The sequence below is a fragment of the Phyllobates terribilis genome, unplaced genomic scaffold (genome assembly GCF_046119375.1).
Source record: "Phyllobates terribilis strain yellow unplaced genomic scaffold, ASM4611937v1 Scaffold_678__1_contigs__length_833336, whole genome shotgun sequence".
In the NCBI taxonomy this organism is placed as follows: domain Eukaryota; kingdom Metazoa; phylum Chordata; class Amphibia; order Anura; family Dendrobatidae; genus Phyllobates; species Phyllobates terribilis.
In genome coordinates, this window is record NW_027363438.1 from 231689 (window position 1) to 247912 (window position 16224).

The 16224-nt window shown below is 49.5% G+C and overlaps 1 protein-coding gene and 1 long non-coding RNA gene across 3 annotated transcripts in view; one reads left to right on the forward strand and one right to left on the reverse strand.

Moving 5' to 3' along the window:
* The first annotated feature begins 3147 nt into the window (after nucleotides 1-3147).
* The window catches only part of LOC141235464 (uncharacterized), a 38998-nt gene continuing 25921 nt past the window's right edge, over nucleotides 3148-16224 (forward strand). For both annotated transcript variants that reach the window (XM_073668144.1, XM_073668145.1), the window contains exons 1-6: nucleotides 3148-3442; nucleotides 7608-7660; nucleotides 9781-9866; nucleotides 9956-10063; nucleotides 11107-11248; nucleotides 14172-14356. The gene's annotated coding sequence lies outside the window, so the exon portion shown is untranslated. The remainder of the gene's footprint in view (nucleotides 3443-7607; nucleotides 7661-9780; nucleotides 9867-9955; nucleotides 10064-11106; nucleotides 11249-14171; nucleotides 14357-16224) is intronic.
* The window catches only part of LOC141235465 (uncharacterized), a 30853-nt gene continuing 25107 nt past the window's right edge, over nucleotides 10479-16224 (reverse strand). The window contains exon 3 of the long non-coding RNA XR_012301239.1: nucleotides 10479-10868. This is a non-coding gene — a long non-coding RNA (uncharacterized lncRNA). The remainder of the gene's footprint in view (nucleotides 10869-16224) is intronic.

Sequence of the window (16224 nt, forward strand, 5' to 3'; positions counted from 1 at the left end):
CTCTCTACCACTGAATGATAGCAGCGTAACATAAACTCAAATACAGTGTCTTATTTTTGGGAGGTCTAACTGTATTCCCATGCACCTCTGTCTTCACACCCAGACATGGGTATAAGCTTCCTGATTTTGTCTATTTGTTCTTGTCCTCCACCTTCTCCTCATCCTTCACATCCTCCTCCATATCACTACCATATCTACCATATCACCATATCTACGTCTCTTGCAAGGGGCAGTGGAGTTCCTCCAAATTTTTGACAGCCGTTGCATTCACTGCATAGGCAAACAGTATGGGAGACCCACTTCCTAATAATGGGAAAATTGTTATCAGGAGGCCCTCCAACCTCTACATCTCTTGCAAGGTCATTGGAGTGCCTCGTAATTTTTGGCAGCCGTTGCATTCACTGCATAGGCAAATAGTATGGGAGACCAACTCTTTTTTAATGGGAACATGTCGTACTCATTACTGTAGCCCAGCTCCATGTGTCTTTAAATTGTTAATTGGGTTTTTTCTAAATTTTGGCAGCCGTTGGACTCACTGCATACCCTATAACTGGGTACATGTCGTTTGTAACCTCTCTGGCGGCGTGCTTGCATAGTGCACCACCTCCCACTATGCAAGACCACAATCTTACCTGTCAGTCCAGCCTGTAAACCGTGCTCCAGATTCTTGCTGTGTGCATGTCTCTTGACTGACTGCTTAGGGTGGCGGCCCGGTTACTTCCTGATTCTTATAGCTGCTGTGGTGCACCTCTATTGCGTCTCTAGCCTTTTGCTGTGAGTCTCTGGATATTTAAACCCCCTCCACCCAGTAGGAGGTGCCTGAGCAACACTAACATTCAGTGTGTGCTTTTCTCTGAAGTTGCCAGGTCCAGTTCTATTTCTGTCTGTCTCGCCACTCTGGGGGCTGCATTCCCAGACCTGTTATCTGTGACTTCTAGTCTGTTTCTGCCTCTGGGGGCCTTATACCCAGGCTCATTCCTGTAATTCGCTGCAGTAACAGTTCCTGTCTGAACTGTCTCCTAGCCTCTTATCTGTTTTGTCTCTATGTCCATTTCCTCCCTTTTTCTGCAGTGTCTGAACCAGCACTTGGCTATACCTAGGCTCGTTTCTGTATTTCGTTGCAGTAACAGTTCCTGTCTGAACTGTCTCCTAACCTGTTACCTGTTTTGTCTCTGTCCGTTTCCTCCCTTTTTCTGCAGTGTCTGAACCAGCACCTAGCTCCAACTTGTTGTCTCTGTACTTCTGTTTGTGAGTTTTGTGTCCACTCGCTACTTCATAGGAAGTACCTTGTGTGTATCTGGTTCTGCTTGTTCCCTTTGCCTTCTTTGGTATCTTTCTGTATTTTCCAGTCTGTTCCATGGGAACAGGGCTCTGTCCTTTCTGTCTTGTTCACTGTACGTGCGGTTTCGCTCTGCTCTTAATTGCCCACCGCTCCGGCGGTTCCCCTCTGCTCTGCCTTGCCCACCGCTCCGGCGGTTCCCCTCTGCTCTGCCTTGTTCACCGCTCCAGCGGTTCCTTTCTGCTCTGTCTTGCATACCGCACCAGCGGTTTTAGCTCTGCTCTGCTTGTTCACCGCGGTTGCTGGTTTCTGCTCTGCTTTGCTTGTCTACCGCTTCTGCGTTTTTTTGCTCTGCTCGGCTTGTCTACCGCATCTGCGGGTTTTGCTCTGCCCAGCTTGTCTACCGCATCTGCTGCTTTGTCTCTGTCTCCCAGTCTGTATTGGAGTCTATCCTGCTTGCGCTCCAACCTGCTAGTACCTGCCTGTTTGCACTCCAGCTGTGCTTGCCAGTATTTCCCTGTCTGTACACCAACCGTGCTTGCCAGTACCCCCCCCTGTCTGCATACCAGCCGTGCTTGCCTATACCCACCTGTCTGTATGCCAGCCTGGCCTGCCTGTTCCTGCATTCCCCGGTGTGGGTCAACAGCTGTGACCGGGGTCTAACCTGGTGTAGCACCTGGTCCCTCTGCTCGGTTCCTCCTTGGTTCACGGAGTCGTTAGCCGCCGTGCGACCTTGGTCGGATCGGGTAGATACTTAGTTGCGCCCCTCCAGGCACTCCTCGGTTCATGGTACAGTGGGACCACTAATCACACTCACGCCAGACAGTCAGGCCGCGAGTGTAACATCGTTACTGTACCCAGCTCTATGTGTCTTTAAATTGTTAGTGGGGTTTTTCCTAAATTTTGGCAGCTGTTGGACTCACTGCATACCCTATAACTGTATAGCAGATCCTTATCCTTTTTAATGGGAACATGTCATTACTGTGGCCCAGCTCTATGTGTCTTTAAATTGTTAGTGGGGTTTTTCCCAAATTTTGGCAGCCCTTGCAGTCACAGCATGGGCATTACCACTATAGGAGACCCACTCCTTTATAATGGGAATATTTTTTTTACTGAGACCCTCCTCTATGTCTCTTCAAAGGGGTATTGGGTTACGTCCAAATTTTTGGCAGCCCTTGCAGTCACTGCATACGCAATAACAGTATAGGAGACCCACTCTTTAATAATGGGAACAACAAAGCATAGCCGACTGCTGGCCCTTTAAGAATAGTAAGGCAGTAAAAATAGTGTTTGTGACTTTCACAATCCCTCCTTCATAAATGAAACAGGATGTGTCTGATGATGTTTCACACACCACATGGCCAGATAAGGTTGTAAAATGTTAAAATGCCATTTCCTGCTGAATGCATTTGTCACGGTTGAAAGAAATGCAAAAATGCATCAAAAACGCTGTGTGTGAACATAGCCCAAGGTGTGAAGGAGGATTTTTGTTTTTGGTTATTGATTTTGCCTTATATACAAGTCATTACCCTGGAAAGGATGTTCCTTAACCGGTTCCCGACCGCCCACTGTAGATAAACGTCGGCGCTTGCTGGGCTCTGTGCAGCGCCGACGTTTAAAAACGGTGGGTGGTCTCGCAGCGCTCAGGACCCCTAGGGTCCTGCAAGCGCTGCGATTCCGGTGCAGAGCGTTAGCTCTGACAGGGAACATCATCGGGACCTGATTAGATCAGGTCCCAGTGATGTTAACCCTTAGCTGTCTTCTATATGCTGTGATCTATAGTGATCACGGCATATAGGAGACAGCAGGAGGAGAGGGGGTCGTCAACTTACGGTAGCGTCTAGTTTGGAGTTGATTTCTTGAGGGGGAGGAGTGATATCATGAAATCATGACGTCACCGGAAGGGGCGGAGCCTTCTCAGCCCAGTGGAAATTAGCAGTGCAGCCGCAGCAGTGCGCATGTTGTGCGGGGACGGGAGGACTGGTGATGAGGAGCTCCTGTAGTTGTTTCTGTAGTTGCTCCTGAGTTGTGCTGTGGAGAGGACTCCAGGACTCTGCTGAGGTTCCTGTACTGAGTTGTGTAACAACCTGTGCTCTGGTGAGGACTCTGCTCAGGAACTCGTGTTTTGCTGTGAGGACTGATGCGGATCCGGAGTGGACTGAGGTGGGGAGAACTGACCATGTGAATAAATGTTGTAGAGGCCTCCAGGGGGCTGCGTGGCTGGTGTGAGGGGGCATGGGGTATGTAGAGGGGCGTCCAGGGGGCTGTGTGGCTGGTGTGAGGGGGCATGGGGTATGTAGAGGGGCGTCCAGGGGGCTGTGTGGCTGGTGTGAGGGGGCATGGGTCATGTAGAGGGGCTTCCAGAGGGCTGCGTGGCTGGTGTGAGGAGGCATGGGGTATGTAGAGGGGCGTCCAGGGGGCTGCGTGGCTGGTGTGAGGGGGCATGGGTCATGTAGAGGGGCGTCCAGAGGGCTGCGTGGCTGGTGTGAGGAGGCATGGGGTATGTAGAGGGGCGTCCAGGGGGCTGCGTGGCTGGTGTGAGGGGGCATGGGTCATGTAGAGGGGCGTCCAGGGGGCTGCGTGGCTGGTGTGAGGGGGCATGGGGCATCCAGGGGGCTGCGTGGCTGGTGTGAGGGGGCATGGGTCATGTAGAGTGGCGTCCAGGGGGCTGCGTGGCTGGTGTGAGGGGGCATGGGTCATGTAGAGGGGCGTCCAGGGGGCTGCGTGGCTGGTGTGAGGGGGCATGGGTCATGTAGAGGGGAGTCCAGGGGGCTGCGTGGCTGGTGTGAGGGGGCATGGGTCATGTAGAGGGGAGTCCAGGGGGCTGCGTGGCTGGTGTGAGGGGGCATGGGTCATGTAGAGGGGCGTCCAGGGGGCTGCGTGGCTGGTGTGAGGGGGCATGGGTCATGTAGAGGGGCGTCCAGGGGGCTGCGTGGTTGGTGTGAGGGCGCATGGGTCATGTAGAGGGGCGTCCAGGGGGCTGCGTGGTTGGTGTGAGGGCGCATGGGTCATGTAGAGGGGCGTCCAGGGGGCTGCGTGGCTGGCGTGAGGGGGCATGGGGCATGTAGGGGGGTGTCCAGGGGGCTGCGTGGCTGGCGTGAGGGGGCATGGGGCATGTAGAGGGGCGTCCAGGGGGCTGCGTGGCTGGCGTGAGGGGGCATGGGGCATGTAGAGGGGCGTCCAGGGGGCTGCGTGGCTGGCGTGAGGGGGCATGGGGCATGTAGAGGGGCGTCCAGGGGGCTGCGTGGCTGGCGTGAGGGGGCATGGGGCATGTAGAGGGGCGTCCAGGGGGCTGCGTGGCTGGCGTGAGGGGGCATGGGGCATGTACAGGGGCGTCCAGGGGGCTGCGTGGCTGGCGTGAGGGGGCATGGGGCATGTACAGGGGCGTCCAGGGGGCTGCGTGGCTGGCGTGAGGGGGCATGGGGCATGTACAGGGGCGTCCAGGGGGCTGCGTGGCTGGCGTGAGGGGGCATGGGGCATGTCCAGGGGGCTGCGTGGCGGGGCATGGGGCATGTAGAGGGGCGTCCAGGGGGCTGCGTGACTGGCGTGAGGGGGCATGGGGCATGTAGAGGGGCGTCCAGGGGGCTGCGTGGCTGGCGTGAGGGGGCATGGGGCATGTAGAGGGGCGTCCAGGGGGCTGCGTGGCTGGCGTGAGGGGGCATGGGGCATGTAGAGGGGCGTCCAGGGGGCTGCGTGGCTGGCGTGAGGGGGCATGGGGCATGTAGAGGGGCGTCCAGGGGCCTGCGTGGCTGGCGTGAGGGGGCATGGGGCATGTAGAGGGGCGTCCAGGGGCCTGCGTGGCTGGCGTGAGGGGGCATGGGTCATGTAGAGGGGCGTCCAGAGGCCTGCGTGGCTGGCGTGAGGGGGCATGGGTCATGTAGAGGGGCGTCCAGGGGCCTGCGTGGCTGGCGTGAGGGGGCATGGGTCATGTAGAGGGGCGTCCAGGGGCCTGCGTGGCTGGCGTGAGGGGGCATGGGTCATGTAGAGGGGCGTCCAGGGGCCTGCGTGGCTGGCGTGAGGGGGCATGGGTCATGTAGAGGGGCGTCCAGGGGCCTGCGTGGCTGGCGTGAGGGGGCATGGGTCATGTAGCGGGGCTGGCGTGAGGGGGCATGGGTCATGAAGAGGGGCGTCCAGGGGGCTGCGTGGCTGGCGTGAGGGGGCATGGGTCATGTAGAGGGGCGTCCAGGAGGCTGCGTGGCTGGCGTGAGGAGGCATGGGTCATGTAGAGGGGCGTCCAGGGGGCTGCGTGGCTGGCGTGAGGGGGCATGGGTCATGTAGAGGGGCGTCCAGAGGGCTGCGTGGCTGGCGTGAGGGGGCATGGGGCATGTAGAGGGGCGTCCAGGGGGCTGCGTGGCTGGCGTGAGGGGGCATGGGGCATGTAGAGGGGCGTCCAGGGGGCTGCGTGGCTGGCGTGAGGGGGCATGGGGCATGTAGAGGGGCGTCCAGGGGCCTGCGTGGCTGGCGTGAGGGGGCATGGGGCATGTAGAGGGGCGTCCAGGGGCCTGCGTGGCTGGCGTGAGGGGGCATGGGTCATGTAGAGGGGCGTCCAGAGGCCTGCGTGGCTGGCGTGAGGGGGCATGGGTCATGTAGAGGGGCGTCCAGGGGCCTGCGTGGCTGGCGTGAGGGGGCATGGGTCATGTAGAGGGGCGTCCAGGGGCCTGCGTGGCTGGCGTGAGGGGGCATGGGTCATGTAGAGGGGCGTCCAGGGGCCTGCGTGGCTGGCGTGAGGGGGCATGGGTCATGTAGAGGGGCGTCCAGGGGCCTGCGTGGCTGGCGTGAGGGGGCATGGGTCATGTAGCGGGGCTGGCGTGAGGGGGCATGGGTCATGAAGAGGGGCGTCCAGGGGGCTGCGTGGCTGGCGTGAGGGGGCATGGGTCATGTAGAGGGGCGTCCAGGAGGCTGCGTGGCTGGCGTGAGGAGGCATGGGTCATGTAGAGGGGCGTCCAGGGGGCTGCGTGGCTGGCGTGAGGGGGCATGGGTCATGTAGAGGGGCGTCCAGAGGGCTGCGTGGCTGGCGTGAGGGGGCATGGGTCATGTAGAGGGGCGTCCAGGGGGCTGCGTGGTTGGCGTGAGGGGGCATGGGTCATGTAGAGGGGCGTCCAGGGGCCTGCGTGGCTGGCGTGAGGGGGCATGGGTCATGTAGCGGGGCTGGCGTGAGGGGGCATGGGTCATGAAGAGGGGCGTCCAGGGGGCTGCGTGGCTGGCGTGAGGGGGCATGGGTCATGTAGAGGGGCGTCCAGGAGGCTGCGTGGCTGGCGTGAGGAGGCATGGGTCATGTAGAGGGGCGTCCAGGGGGCTGCGTGGCTGGCGTGAGGGGGCATGGGTCATGTAGAGGGGCGTCCAGAGGGCTGCGTGGCTGGCGTGAGGGGGCATGGGTCATGTAGAGGGGCGTCCAGGGGGCTGCGTGGTTGGCGTGAGGGGGCATGGGTCATGTAGAGGGGCGTCCAGGGGCCTGCGTGGCTGGCGTGAGGGGGGCATGGGTCATGTTGAGGGGCGTCCAGGGGGCTGCGTGGCTGGCGTGAGGGGGCATGAGTCATGTAGAGGGGCGTCCAGGGGGCTGTGTGGCTGGCGTGAGGGGGCATGGGTCATGTAGAGGGGCGTCCAGGGGGCTGCGTGGCTGGTGTGAGGCGGCATGGGTCATGTAGCGGGGCGTCCAGGGGCCTGCGTGGCTGGCGTGAGGGGGCATGGGTCATGTTCATTGTCTTCCACAGGAAAAGGGGTGATGGTGCATACACAGGGCTGCTTCTTGGGTGTGCTTGCACAGTGAAAGGGGTTATGCAGGTATGTTGCTGCATGTTGTTGGCGGTTGCACAGGGAATTTGCTGATGTTGCCTGCACAGGACTGCTTGCAGTGTGTTTTGCATAGTCATGATGGCGCTGCATGTTGGGGATTGCACTGGGAAAGAGGTCATGTTGCAAAAGGTTAGTCTAAAAAAGGGGGTGATGTATGGTATTTATCTTACAGTTAGATTGTGCTGATGATACATGCATAGGGCTGCACTTAGGGGGGCTTTCACAAGGAAGGTGGTGGTACATATAAATGTCTGTGTGTAGGGGGGAGGATTGTGTGATGACTCAGCATCTGGCCGTTTGTGTAGTGTGAACTGTTCTTGATTAGGCCAGTCTACAAATATTGTTCCTTTGGTAAATCAAGATAAGTTAGCCATTGTTTCATGTCACAGGACCGGAGTCCTAATTTGTGTGTAACTTTGTAGATTGTCTGACACGTGGATTTCCTCAATCCCTCTCCCTACATAATTCAGAATAAAATTATGAAAACTGTGGTATAAAAAGGAATTTGCTTCTGTTACTATCATACATTCTACAGGGCTTCAGCCTAGGATCCATGGATCCAGCTGGAAGATCATACAACAGTGAACAGTAAGTACACCTGGGTTAAACATATCTCACACAAGTGTAGTTGGGGATTTGTGTATCTCCTATCCCAGGGCTCCTTTCAGCAGGCCAGTGAATCTGTTCCACTTAAGGCCCCGTCACACTAAGCAATGCAGCAGCGATCCCGACAACGATACGACCTGTCAGGGATCGTTGCTGCATCGCTAATACATCGCTGGTGAGCTGTCAAACAGGTAGGCTCACCAGCGATCAGGGGAATCTTTCCACGATGCCCTGCTCCGGTTACCAGCCTGCTGCTGAAGCAGGAGCAGGCTCGTAACCATGGTAAACAGCGGGTTACTAAGTGCGCGCGTGCCCCTAGTAACCCGATGTTTACCATGGATACCACTCTGCTACGGTGCGCGGGAGGTTACCGTTCACCTTAGCAGAGTCGTATCCATGATAAACATCGGGTTACTAGGGGCACGCGCACTTAGTTACTAAGTTACTTAGTTACTAAGTGCGCGCGTGCCCCTAGTAACCCGATGTTTACCATGGATACCAGCCTGATCGTTGGTCCCGCTGGTCACACACAGCGATGTGTGCTGGCCAGCGGGAGGCCAACGACCAAAAAATGGTCCAGGACACCTTGCAGCGATCAGCGACCTCACAGCAGGGGCCTGATCACTGCAAAGTGTCACACATAGCGACATCGCTTGTGAGGTCGCTGTTGCGTCACCAAAACCGTGACACAGCAGCGATCTCGCTATGTGAGACGGGGGCTTTACTTCCGCAGCCCTTTGTAAGCAATGAATGAGTGGAGCTGTAGCGTTTCCAGTAGGGTTCTCCACTTCACGGAGGCTTACTCCCCCATGGTCACACTGCTTTGCAGTCTTGCCACGCTCCCTCTTCTTGCGGATTTTTTCCTTCTCTGCCTGCCAATCAGTTTACTTTTTTCTCTCAGCTAAAGTTTATACCGCGAGTGCTCCCACCCCAATTTTGGGGGAAAGTGTGTCTTTCAATCCAAAATATACTTTAATTTTTCAGCCACCTCTTGTGTTCTGAATGCTCCACGAGGTATTTCGGTTTTCCTTCCTGATGCACTCCGTCAGTGCAGATCGCATAGAAGATCCAAAGAGCAGACACCCTCCAGTTACTCTTCTGGTTCTCCCTGGACTTCCACATTTTCCAGGTTGACATCTGTCTATTGCTCTTCATCGTTCAAGCTGCAGGCTGTTCAGGCTTCTGACTAAGTTGGACTCTGATCTAGACTCTGACCGGGCCATCCAAGCTTCAGGATATGGTGAACAGTCTGATCTTAGTAGTCAACCAGACACTTAAGGTCAAGGAAGATGAAGTGCTTCCCACAGAGCCTTTGGTATCTTTCAAAAGGCAAATCATACCCCTCGGTTGTTTTCTTACCACAATGAGTTTGAAACTATTTTATCCAGGGAATGGGACCATCTGGAAAGGCATTTTCAAAGTAGGCGAATAGAAATCCTATTTCCCTACCTCCTAAAGGTCTAGGCCAGGGGTGGGCAACCTCTTTCCTGCCGTGGGCCATTTTATTATCATTCAGGGGCCTCACAAACTTATCACCTGTACACTTCCCCTACTATATTAAGTCAAACAATTAACTCCCCCCCCCCCCCCCCTCCCCCTACTTTGGTGGCTGGAGCTGCTTCTCTTTGGTTTGGCTGTGATGTTGGGTATTATTGATCTTGTTGTTTTGCACAACTGCTTTTCCAGGTTTGACAGCCTGGAGCGCAGTCACAGACAGCCCTGGGCTAGCCTACCTATGGATGTAAACAATTCTATTTATGTGTTGTAGTAACATGGTGGTTCAACAACACAAAAATATTGTTGTTGCGGCACTATTACTGCATTGTCCTTATTCCAGCCCAGGTTTTCTTATCTGGCTGCCCTCCGTAAACCTTCCTCTGAGAATCAATGCTTGGCTCCATCCATTGAATGACCAGTGACACCAGTGTGTTTGGGAGGCAGGGGACGCTCTCTGTACTTTTGCTGTGACAAGCTATTGCAGATACACAGCTGCAAGGACATGAAGTCAACCTAAACAAGTATAGATGACCTAAAGATTTAATGTAGATATTATTCTTTGCCAGATCTACCTATTTTTTTATTTTTCTTTAAATTCACTATAGGTACAATTGAAATGGCTGAAAACAGCTCTGGTTTGCAGTTGGGACAAGCTGTTGATTGTAAAGAAGTGGATGTAGACAACAAGAAGGTATTTTTTTTTTTTTTGCTTTGGGGGTGTTTTGCACCATCCCTTTTTTTTTTTTTTTTTTTGTTTTTTACACATCACTTTTCTTCTAGGAAGCAGTAATGACTGATAATCAGGTCAAGGTCTCTATTTCACCTGATGGAGTGGGTACCGAAGGAACTGACGTAGAAAATATTTCTAAGGAGACAGACAAAATCAAGGTATCATTTTATATTTTTAAAAAATTATTTTGTTCCTTATGTTAAAGGTAATCTGTCATATGACTCATGCTGCTCAAAACAGTCAGCATGAATTGCATTCTAGCTTGACGATTGTATCCAGGTTTACTTTTTCTTTGCAGTGTTTCAAAGCTTCACAGAAAATATACCATATTTTTTTGATTATAAGACACTTTTTTGTTTGAAAAATGGGGGTGCATTTTATAATCCAGATATAGCTTAGCGGGTGGTGTATCTGGGTCACAGGAGGCATGGTTTCTGCTGAAGGAAGTGAGCGAGTGCAACGTTGGGCAGTGCTGCAGGTAGGAGGGGGGGGTGTCGGGCGCACGAGGTTGGTGCCATTGATTTTCAGGCAGTCAAAGGAATGGTGTTAAGGAAAATGTCTGCAGAGGCAGTGCTCTCACAGATTGAGTTATCTGCTCTCTGCTGCCATTTTCATTAAGCCCGTCACTTCCACTGGTGGGCGATTAATGTCGCACGCCTCATGCCGGCGACATGCCCCATGCTTGAGCCTGCAGCGTTGTGCCCCCGCTAACTTCCTTCAGCAGGGACCCTGCCTCCTGTGACGTCGCTCCATTGCGCCCCCCTCTCTCCTTGGTAAGCTACATTGACTATAAAATGGACATTGAGATTATAAGACAGTCCCCAAAAATATATATTTTATTTAAATTTGGGGTTCATTTTATAATCTGGTGCAGCTTAAAACCCTCAAAAATAGAATTATTCTTACCGTTAATTCAGTTTCTAGGAACCTTCCATGACAGCATATGGAGGTTGTCTCCACACCCTAATGGGGACAGGAAGCACAAAGAGGTTAAAAGCCCCTCAACAAAACAAAGCACTGGCAGTGTGCAGAGCTGTGGAGTTGGAGTCTGTATAAAACTGGACCGACTGACTCCTAGAATATATAATGAATTGGATAAATTTGTTTAATATAGAAAGAACATATCTATATTCAATCATAATTAAAAGCCTGATGTTCACATTGTACTATTGGCCATGACTAATTAGCCGTACTTTACTAGGTGTTTCGAGAGTCTTCAGAAATCCAAGTGATACAGACCTTTGAATCCTTAGATGCTGTAGCACAAGCTATTACTGATTTTGAAGAGAGCACAACATCAAATTTCATTGTTTTAGAAAAACAAAAAAACTTTGGAGATGAAGGTATGTGTTTTAAACTAAAATTACATAATTTATTAAATGAATTGTGTTAGTATGATGTTTGACGTTCATTTATGCACATTGCATATTTTTATTTTATGTAAACATAGTAAAGTTACTTAATTTTTAGGTTGTGTGGGTGGAAACACCTTTGCTATTTTCTTTTTATTTTTTTTTTTCCCTTTCTTTCAAAAACCATAACTTATTTATTTTTATTTTTCCATCAATATAGCCAAATGAGGGCTTGCAGGACGAGTTGTAGTTTTGAATGACATCATTTATTTAACCATATAGTGTACAGAAAAACGTTAAATTTCCAAGTACGGTTAAATTGCCCAAAAAAGTCAATTTCACAACTTTTTTTTTTATTATAAAAATCTGTCTACAATCTTCACTATATGGTAAAACTGATGTGACTGTATGATGCCTCAGGTCGGTACGTGTTCGTAGATACCAAACGTTTACTTTATGTAAGTGGTGGTAAAAATACCAAAGTTTTTAACACAATCACAACCAAGGATGTATATATACGTCCTTGGCCATGTCCCGCCCCCTCACGCTCTCAGATGGCATCATCACCCACATCTCAGCTGATCTGATCAGCTAACATGTGTAGCTAACAGCACCGATCTGATCAGCGATCGGATTTGTGCTGTTAATCCTTTGGATCGTGTTGGCAATCACTGTCGGGGATCGCACCGTTCCCCATAGGCTGTTACCTCGACCAACTGGGGTCCTGTGATCTCCCCGGATGCTGTCTGCAATAGCTTCCTGCCAGCAAAGTCTGAGTGACGTTGCCGCCAGAAAAGGATCATTTCTCTTGTGTACAGACGTGCAGTAGCTAATCTGAACATAAGAGAAGCGATCGTAGTCTGCAACGCTGAGGTCCCCTAGGGGCCAGTGTAACAAAGAAAAAATCAAATTTTTTTACAGATATGAAAAAAAATAATAATTTCAAATGCCCCCCTTTTGCCCCATTGAAAATAAATATTAAATACACATTTTGGTCAGAAATGCCCGATCTATCAAAGTATAAAATCAATTCATCAGATCTGTAAACTGCGGAGCGGAAAAAAAAACGCCTAAACTTCCAGGGTTTTTTTTTGGTCACTTCAACATTGCAATACAATGCAATAATGGGCGATCAAAACATCGGATGTACTCAAAAATGGTATCGTTAGAAGCGTCAGCTCAAGCCGCAAAAAATAAGCAATCACCCTCATCCTGAAAAATGAGAACGCTACGGGTCACCGAAATTGGCGCAAAAGTGTAATTATTTTTCTTTAAAAACTTCATTTTTTTTCCACCACTTACATAACAGTAAAAGCAGGGGCGTGACGGGACCCGGATGTACAGGGGCCCGCCCAGCGCCCGCCGATCCCAGCTCCTGTTTAATTTTTTTTTCCCAGCCAAGACATTTTCCAAGTTTGCGTTCCGACACTCCGTATTTTTGAGGATGCGTTTTCACTGCAAAGCGGATCCTCAGAAAGAATGAACAATTATTTTTGCGCTTTTGAGGATGTGTTTTCCATTGCCCACATTGTAGTATGGGCTCAAAAAAAGCACATCCTGAATAGCGCACTGGTGTGAATGGTGATGTGTTTTTTTTTTTGTTTTTTTTTTTTTAGAAAAGCACATCTGTTTTGCGGATCCTCAAAAAAACGCAGCGCAAATGCAGCATGTGAATGTAGCCTTCGATTGCGCTGTCCTTGTTTGACGTCTTGATCTAAGGGGTTAAGAGGTGTGGGTTTATCTCCTATGCACCCACAACTGTTAGCTACACATATCAGCTGATCAGATCAGCCAGTATGTGCAGGGAATGATGTGAGCCAGCATAAAAGGGAGGGAGGCAACCTAGTATGTACCCAGTACGTCACAGGTCGTAGAGGTGTTAACAGAATATCTCCTTGGGTGTTTCATGTGTTTTGTGACTAGTTCCCATTGTTTCTTTTATTGTTACTACTGATCAGACTTGTGGAGGTTCAGGTTCTGGTGGCTCAGCTTGACTTCTTACGCACCTTTCGCATCAGCGTTTTGAGCCTTTTACGGCAGATCTGGCAGCTTTGTCGCATAATGGGTCACTTGTGGCAAGCCCCATTCATTCCCTATAGGACTTGCGGTTTTGCCGGGTCCGGCACTTGCAGCAATTAAAAACGCTGCTAGCGTTTTTGTTTTTAACTTGCCGCAAGTGCCGGATTTGCCGTATCTGGCAAAACTGCAATTGCCGCACCCGACCACAAGTCCCATAGGGAATGAATGGGGCTTGCCGCAAGTGACCTGTAATGCGGCAAGGCTGCCAGATCTGCTGCAAAAGGCTCAAAACGCTGATGTGAAATCAGCCTTACAAAGTTCTGTTCTGCAACCAAATTTGACCTGAACCTCATTGAAAGTCACTGATTGGGTCGTTCGGCTCTTTGCCCACACAAAGCCTGCCATAAGCGAAACACGGGGGGAGGGAGGGCAAGGCTTTGTAATTTTTTTATTTTTTTTTGGTACACACTACATCCGATCACTCTTATTTTACCCTCAAAGCAGCAGATCAAACACTGCAATTGGCTCGCACTGAGTGTACCCGCAGCAAGCGATGCCCACTCCTGTGATTTGCATACTTAAAGCACCGGAACTCTGAACACAGTACCAAACACAGACTTCCCCAAACTTTTCTAACACCAAACTATAAAAGTCCAGTTCACTCATCCCTAATTGTTCCCATTTCAAATTTCTCACTTTTTCAGATTAACTTGGTGCCAGTAGGCACGTGTATCCTTTTGAGAAGTAGCTGTTTTTTTCTTTTTTTTCTTTAAGTATATTTCTCAGTGTCAGCCTTGTAGATGGCAGAGCGTGGTTACTTGTCTCCCAATGACTGATTTTCCAGTAAGTTCACAAACTTATCCATATAAATGTTTTAAAACTTGTATTGTTTTAGCTTTTAGACCTTCTTCTAAAATCTCAATACATTGGCACGGTCCACGAGTTAAAAATGTGTCTCTACTTGAATATACCGGAGTACCTTTTGGCATTGCTGGAAGAAAAGTGTTATGCTGCCATCTTGGAAAGGATTTGGCTCTTCCACAAAAAAAGCGATATGTCCAGGCGACACATCAAAAACAGGTACAATTAAATTTGTATTATAAAGTAGTTCAACTTATTATATTGGCTCTTTACTAATCCTGATGATATACTGGTTAAAATTTCAGAGTGCACCTAGTTAGCAATATCCTAAATCTATCTGTTATATAGATATTATTGCACATTGTGCATCATAGGTGTGCGGGTTTCATAACACGGTCATGGAAATAAGACATTACAAATCTTGTCCTATAACTCCAGTACAAGTACCTGCCTTGTTACATAAATACTGTATCAATCCAAACTTCCTTTATAGTTATTGCCTCAGAACTAAACTTAGTATGTAAAAGCTGTATCTTAACCAAGCGCAATAACTAAATATCCTACCACAACAAAATTCTGAAAACATACAGAAGTCAGCTCCCCACTTCCATGAGTGCACGCATCATGCTGTGAGGCATGTTCCAGATGCAAATAGATATGTCTTTCCGCAACAAAACATCAGATTTTTTAAATCCTTTTTTGCTTGATGGATTGTGACTGAATTGTTGTAATTCAGCTCATGGCTTAAAGTTTTTTAGATTTTAATGGATCTACAATGCTGGATTTATCGTTATTTACAGCCCAATATTGTTCCCAAAATAAGTCTAATAGACAGATTACCAAGGTTCAGTTCTCAGAATAGGGAACAAAGTTCATTACCTAATTTCCTTCACAGAAGTTACCCTGATACAAAAAAAAATGGTGTACCCAAAAATGAGGTTAGGCCATAATTACGCTAGCATAAGCATTCACAGCTCATGAATATAGTGTTAGATCCATGGTCTGTGCAAATATGCAGCACCAAGGTGTGTGTTCTCATTTTATTATATATATTTTAGTATAATATATACAAATTTTTTTGACTTTCGATATAGATGTCTTCATTAGATTTTATATTTATGTACTAAAATAGATTATGTAATAAAAATGTAAATATAGTGTTACAATTTTATAGATGTATGTCTTTTTTAATGACTAAAAATGTTTAAAACACTACACACATATATTTGCCAGTCAACTTCCTATGAACGAGAAGAACCCTGACAGTCTGTCCAAAATCACTGAGAACTATGCATTGTCACGTGGTGGCTGTGTTTGTACCACAGTTGTGTGCGCTCCTGTACTGTGCAGATGCATATGACTAGGCCTGGATGAATGGACACAACACTCACCAGACCTTACCCAGATGCAGTTTCTTTTTTGGAGTTATCAAAGATTAGAGGTTGTCCAGTACCATAACTTTTTTTTTTTTGTTCAGAAATCTTGCTATTATGTGCCTCTCCATTATTTTATTTTAGCAATATTATCTTTTGATCATGCTCTAACAATACATCCTCATTGCTGATAAATCTCTGATGGGGTTAATTGACATCTTCCTCCCCTGACTTTCTGCTTCTATTACTACAATTTCCATCATGCATTGCACTGGCCTGTGAGGCAACTCACTCAAAACTCCACCGAAACCACTCCTTCCCGTATCTTCATCCTGCTGCATCTTAGTCCTGCTTCACATGTCTATGTATCCAGTACGTGTGGTGTCCATTTTCACAAGTTCTGGAGACACGTTCACACGCATACGAATTAAAATCAATGAGGATCTTCATAGCTGTATATTTTTACAGACCATGTCCCTGTTAACCATGCACGTGTCCATGTGATCCACACGGAGACAAGTCAGTTTTTTTTGCAACTAGCACAGATGACACACCGCACACAAATGTGATCCGTGTGACATCTGTCTGACACATAACGTAACAAATACATGATAAAGAAATGAATGGTTTGTGTAAAAGATGTGCAGAGATAGATAAATGATGATGTATAGAGATGTTCTGCTGTAGGAGGCCATCTGACATCCTATGGGCCTA